This window comes from Octopus bimaculoides, chromosome 18 (genome assembly GCF_001194135.2).
Source record: "Octopus bimaculoides isolate UCB-OBI-ISO-001 chromosome 18, ASM119413v2, whole genome shotgun sequence".
Taxonomy (NCBI): domain Eukaryota; kingdom Metazoa; phylum Mollusca; class Cephalopoda; order Octopoda; family Octopodidae; genus Octopus; species Octopus bimaculoides.
Genome location: NC_068998.1, coordinates 44,886,169 through 44,893,537, shown reverse-complemented (window position 1 = coordinate 44,893,537; position 7,369 = coordinate 44,886,169).

The window sequence follows — 7,369 nt, the reverse complement described above, 5'->3', positions numbered from 1 at the left end:
TATATATATATATAGTTATGTATGTGCATACATACATACATATATATATATATATATATATATATATATATATGTGTGTGTGTGTGTGTATATATATAAACATATATATATATACATATGTAAACATATATATAATGCAGTTAGATGTTTCATAATTTAAATTAAGATCAAACCATTTTACACATCATTAAACTTTTCAAATATAACATTGTCACCCTTCCGAATGTTAATGTACAAGTCAATAAACAAAAGTGTTATATTTATAAGAACAGTTCTCACTTCATCATTACCATTATATTTATTACATCCATCATTGATTGGGCCGCCAGGAAAAAAAAAAACATGACAAAACTCCAATGTTTATTTAAATACATACATACATTCAGGCAAAAATCATGCTTACATTTCTGAATAAATATGTAAGAATATATATAAAAAGTGTATAAAAAATTATACTTATCGATGCATTTTCACATGCAGGCATGCAGACATTCTTAGACATATTAAACTTTTGTTATTTATTTGTAGTTTTTCGTTTACCTGTGAATTTTTAAGTCACATTTGTGTCCTCTTCAGGATGATAATAAGGACGATGATGATGAGGATGATGGTGAATGAAGATGGCAGTGGAATTTGGTGACAGATAATGAAATGCCTTTCAAGTTAATTACTGGAATATCTTTTAGATGTATTTGTGCAAATATATACCAAAATTGAAAATGGTTGAAGAAGAAAATGACTGAACTGAAAACGACTTTTTCCAAAAGGAATTTGAAGGCTCTTTCGATTAAAGAAAGAATTCACACACACACACACACACACACACACACACACACACACGCGGATGCAATACATACAAACATACATACATGTACAGTGATATTGTTGGCACTCCGTTGCTTATGACGTTGAGGGTTCCAGTTGATCCGATCACCAGAACAGCCTGCTTGTGAAATTAACGTGCAAGTGACTGAGCACTCCACAGACACGTGTACCCTTAACGTAGTTCTCAGGGATATTCAGCGTGACACAGTGTGACAAGGCTGACCCTTTGAATTACAGGCACAACAGAAACAGGAAGTAAGAGTGAGAGAAAGTTGTGGTGAAATAGTACAGCAGGGTTCGCCACCATCCCCTGCCGGAGCCTCGTGGAGCTTTAGGTGTTTTCGCTCAATAAACACTCACAACGCCTGGTCTGGGAATCGAAACCACGATCCTATGACCGCGAGTCCGCTGCCCTAACCACTGGGCCATTGCACCTCCACACAGTGATATAAAGTCATGATAAAGACCTTCTGCAATTTTAAATTTGTGTAACTATTGTTTTTATAGATGGTAGAATTTTTCTGTAAAAAGGATAAAAGAAACAATTTATTAAATAGATTTCTTGTTGAAATTCTTAAATTTGAACTGTGGCAATTTCTGAAATTCTATTTTGCAGTTGATTTTCAGTTACATACTCTGAAATCTCATTAGTTTATTCTAACTTACAAATCATTTATAGAGCAAAGTTTAGTTAAATAAATACATGTTTGTACATGTTTCTCCTATAAAATAAAATTAAGAGAAATTCTTAAATTTCTAAAATTAATAAACAACTGCAATACATTTCTTCACTGATGACAATAAAATTGATGCATCATGTTTCTCAATGTTTACAGATTAATTTCATCATATACAGAAATAGAGTTATAAAATATTATAAGTTAAAATTACAGAGGCACATTATAATGACTATGTATGTGCATGTGCATACGTGTGCATGCTCACATACACGTTTGTGTATGTTTGCACATGCACATATATACATGTGACACCAATCATCTGTGGAGATAGAGCAATTACCATGTGTGCACATGCATACATACATAGATTCATACATATACATATATAAATACATGTGTATCTCTCTCTCTCTCACTATATATATTTGTGTGTGTTTATATGTATGTGTGTAAATGAATAATATATAAATGTATGCATAATATATATATATATATGTATATATATATGTATGTATGTATGTATGGATGGATGTATGTAGGTATTGCTCATTTGTTTTATGTCTGTGTTGCCAAGCTGGTAGGAATTGGTCAGGGACACACGCAGACACATACATACATGTCTGTATGTCTGTGTGTATGCATGTGTGTGTGTGTATATACTTCATACTAAATTGACATTCTGAAGAAACAGCAAAATATGATAATTCTGTTGGTAAATGTTCATTTCATCTAATATATCACAGATAGTCATCATTTTATACCGCTTTTTCGTAGATGTATACACATAGGTATAGTCTGCAATTATGGAAATAATTACAAATTGGTAAACAAAATTGCACCAAGATGAGGGAATATTGGATTTTTCTTCAAATGATATTTATATATTTTTTTAGTTAGCAAAAGCTATATTTCGCAGAAATAAATAAATTTCTAAGATGTTCTCAAAACCATTTGTTGCCCAAATAAACTCCAACTGTTGCTACAAATTCTCTGTTCCTCATATATGCTAACTCTACAATCCTTCCAGCCAGGACTGTCTGATACACTCACCATCCTCCTCCTCGTCACTCTCTGTCTCTTAGATGTTGACGTCTCTGTTTTGCCACCGGACTGTCTCTCTCTCTCTACTCATTTTCCATTTCTTTTTCTCTACGGCTTGCACTTACTCTTTCTGCCCAAGCCGTGGTCACTCTCATCCACCCACCATCTTTCTCACTTGTTCTTTTTTTCTGTCTCCCTTCTTCTCCCTTCTCTCCCCAATATTCTTTTACTCCACATCCAACTCATTGCTCGGGTTGTAGAAGCAGAGACTAAACAAAGATATATAAGTTTTTGTCTTTGTCTGTTTAAACAAAAGAAACAGGGTGGAGAGAGAGAGAGAGAGAGAGAGAGAGAGAGAGAGAGAGAGAGAGAGAGAGAGAGGGAGTGGAGGGGGCAGGCTGAAAAGTAATAATCGATTTGTTTTTAATTACAAGTCCAGCAGAATGTTTTAATTTACCAACTTTCTCCAAGTGACTCATTAATTAATTAATTACTTAATTAATTAACCAACCCAACTTAGTCTTCAGTTGTTATAATGATAATAATAATCATAATAATCTATAAGTGTGTAGGTTGTTATGTGTAGTTATACAACTTAAATAATTAAAAAATTTAACAAAACCCTTGACTCTGCTCTCTTTTGGACTCTCTCTGTCTCCCTCTCTCATATCGTTTTTAGTAACATTCGGTCTCACCCCTTCTTCTTGTTCACACCACATTACTCCTGACACTACTACTCATTGCCTTTATGTACAATCACTCTCCACTTCCAGTTTTTTAAATTTTCTTAATCAACTTTTGCTTTTGTTTTTTTCCCCTCTGCTCTCTTTCCGTCTCACACTTTTGGATGCTATAATAATTTTCCTCTCCCTCTCTCCATCATCTATTGTCTCTCATCAGTTTCCTCCACCACCATCTACTCTCCCTTTCACTCCTTCATTCAACACCACCATCCTTCTCTCTTCACTTACTCATTTAATTCCTCTTCCTTTCTTATTTCCGTCATGAGGCAAGGAAAGAGCCTTGACATGGCTGCTCCGCCTGCTAGAGATAACAAGGGTTGGATGGTTCGACAGGAGCTGGCAAATTAGAAGACTGGATCAAGCTTTTCTGTCTACTTTGGCATGGTTTTTACAGCTGGATGCCCTTCCTAATGCCAACCACTTTATACAGTGTGCATCTACAATATTTACACCTGCACTAAGTTTCAATCTGTTTGAATTTTTATCATTAGCAACTGTTTTACTTTTGGATGTAGACATGGTCTTAAATTGGATGTTTTCATATATGAAATTTAATCACCACGTTGGATCTGGTCTATAGTTAACCCTGTTTCTTTATAATTCCTTCTGCCCCATGACTAAGAAACAGTTTAAGAATGTTTGTGCATACTGAGTTTCACATAGAATAGTCAATATTGTACCGCTGTATACTTCAGCCATCATATCTAACCCATAATTATAACTAGGATTCAATGGTGAGGAGGATGAACAACACAATAAGGGGATTGGATTTTTCAAGCCCAGTGGACATGAACCCAATTCTAAACCAATAATCTCGTTTGTCAAATGTTAACCTTTCTTGGTGTAATGAATTGCTCCTGTTCTGATTAAGGTGTCTATTTACAGCTGGGTGATCAGGGAAGTTTGAGAGATAAATGTCCTGGCCAAAGATACATTGGCGTAATATATGAAATGCTATTCTTTCAACAAATTTTCTAGAACGCTCTCCACTCAGCTATCAATACTTTCAGTCATCAACTTTATGTGTAGAAATCTTCAGAAGCTATGGAATTAGGTGTTATCATTATTATGATGTTTTTGAATTAGTCCTCATCTTGGTTATTATGGTTACAATGTTTCAGCTGTGTACCCTCTAAACCTTATGGAATACTATAGTCATTTGAAGAAGGATAGAGAGTACAATGGTCAAAATATTGGAACTATAACAAGCAAATGGAAGACATTTGCTCCAATAAACTAGTGTCTAGTAATTCTCAGAATTGTTTTACAACTTTGAAGAGAGATTCTGACTAAATTTGTTAAATTGTGTCCTAAAACTTCTGCATGGAAATATTAAATATGTTTTCATAAATGAAATTTATTCACTGTAAGTTGCTGTAAGGTATCATAAACATGTTGTCATAGATGTAGTAACCTTGGAAGTGAATTCTACACTTCTGCAAAGATTATTCTCAGATAATATTAAATGTCAAATATATTTCCCCAAGTATGCAGAAGAATCTTCAAAAAAACAAAACAAAACAAAATGTGTATTAAGATTTGGTAGAAAGATAATTCATGCATTTTGACAGAAATAATTAGGATATATCTTCTGCAAATGTTCTACCCAAGTGTGGCTAAGAAGCCACATGATCATATCGTGCTTTAATTAGAAAATATTATTGCCTTGTATTTCAGTTGTCTGCAGACTTATCGGCAAGGCATTGCTTTAGCAAAGCATGCCATGATAGCATATAAGAGTGCAGAAGAGAGAAGTGTGGTGTTACAAAGAGAAGAATAAGACACAAGACAGAAATATAATAATCAATAGCTGCTTGAGAAAATATTGATTCATTGGAAAGACCAAATACATTCCCACAGACACTTATATAAATTCGCACACACATACACACACACACACACACACACACACACACACACACACACACACACACACACACATATTGTAGGAATTTTTCGTTCATTTTTATTGTTTTTGTTAATTTTACCCTTTTCTTTATTTTCTTATTTATATGTAAATATATATACATTTCATTTAGAGAAAGGGGTAAGAATTCAATCACCTTTTAAAGAAAATGATATCCTATTTATTTCTCAAAGTTCACTTGACATACATTTAAAACAAAAAGACAAAATGTAAAGTAAAATATGTGGCAATTTTCTAGTATCAGTGAATTATCTGAAGAATAGTGGCCATGTAGTATGTAGCTTGCTTACCAACCATGTGGTTCTGGGTTCAGTCTCACTGTGTGGCAACTTGGGCAAGTGTCTTCGACTATAGCCTCAAATCTGTTACTCAATTTAACACTACCATCTATTCCTGGGTACCTTCAGTGGGGTATCCTTTGTTGCAAGCATCCGGACCAGGTTCCTGGTTTGAGAATAACATCCTCCATCCTTTTTCCAGTCTTGGAGGACCTGAAAAGTGTTATAGGTCAGGTGTTCTTTCTCTGCTTAAAGTATTTAGAAAAATGCAAACTGATGGATAAAGTTTACCATACAATGGTATATTCCAACCAATGGGTAAATGCCCTCTTCGGTCATGAATGACCATGGGACTGCACCTAGAAAGTTCCCCTCCAAGGCACAAGTCCGGGCAAGGTTGTTTATGGAAGACCAGCAGTTGCCCATGCATATCAGCCTCCCCTCTCCATGCCACTAATATTATCCAAGGGAAAGGCAAAGGCCAATACAGCTTGGCACCAGTGATGTCACAACTCATTTCTACAGTTGACTGAACGAGAGCAATGTGAAATAAAGTGTCTTGCTCAAGAACACAACACAGCCTGGTCTGGGAATCAAACTCACTACTTCAAATGCTCTAACCATTGAGCCATGTGCCTTCACTATTCCAACTAAATATTTCTGAAAATGGTGAAGAACCCTCAGTATGAGACAAATTAATTTCAGCATGTAGAGAGAAATTCGAGTTTCAAAATTCTGATGATCTGAATATTGAAGTAGTGGCTGTAATGTAGTTCTAATTGATTTACATAGTTATCTCTCCCTTACTATCCCCCTCTATCTCTTACTATCTCCCTCTCTCTCTCTAGCAAGCTACATGAAGAGTAAATTTTCCAATAACATGTTATAAAATACGAAGGCAGGGACATAAAGATTGCAGCAGTCACTTCTATGAAGTCCACTTGTTCATTATCAATGCAATAATCTTAGATAATATTTTGAGAAATATCCAATGCTTTCAATTGATTTTCCTTTAATCCAATAATATATGAGTGAGAAAAATGTATGATTTATTGAGATGTTAAATAACATCGCAATGCTTGAGGACTGTGATGAAAGTTCTGGTGAAAACAGACATGTCATAATGTGGTAGCAGTGATGGCAGAAACTTTTATGGTGTCAGACAAAAATTTCTGGACATATTTTATGGTCCTTTATGTCCTGCATTTAAATTCAACTACTTTTTATTCTTTCAGGGTCAATATAATAAAGTACCAGTCAAACACTGGAAGTAATTTATATTCCTATGAGACATCTGAGATGTGAATGGAATTATAATAGATGACTACTGGAGGTGTATGGCTTAGTGGTTAGGGTAAAAAATGAGCAATTCTGTGACAGACTGGTGTCCTGTCCTGGGAGGAATATATATTCCAGAGAAACTGGGAAACTAGCCCTATACTTCTTGACGAATAATGTGGACTAAACATATGGATAAAGAACTATATCTTTTGTTTAGCTCAAGGTCAGCCCTGATCATGTAGATTTATAAACAAAGATGTTCTAGCAGTGCTTATATGCTCTTTACTTGTTTCAGTTATCTGACTGCGGCCATGCTGGAGCACCGCCTTTAGTCAAGCAAATCGATCCCAGGCCTTATTCTTTGTAAGCCTAGTACTTATTTTATTGGTCTCTTTTGCTGAACTGCTAAGTTATGGGGACGAAAACACACCAGCATCGGTTGTCAAGCGATATGGGGGGGGGGCAAACACAGACACACAAACATATATATACATATATATATGATAGGCTTCTTTCAGTTTCCATCTACCAAATCCACTCACAAGGCTTTGGTCGGCCTGAGGCTACAGTAGAAGACACTTGCCCAAGGTGCCA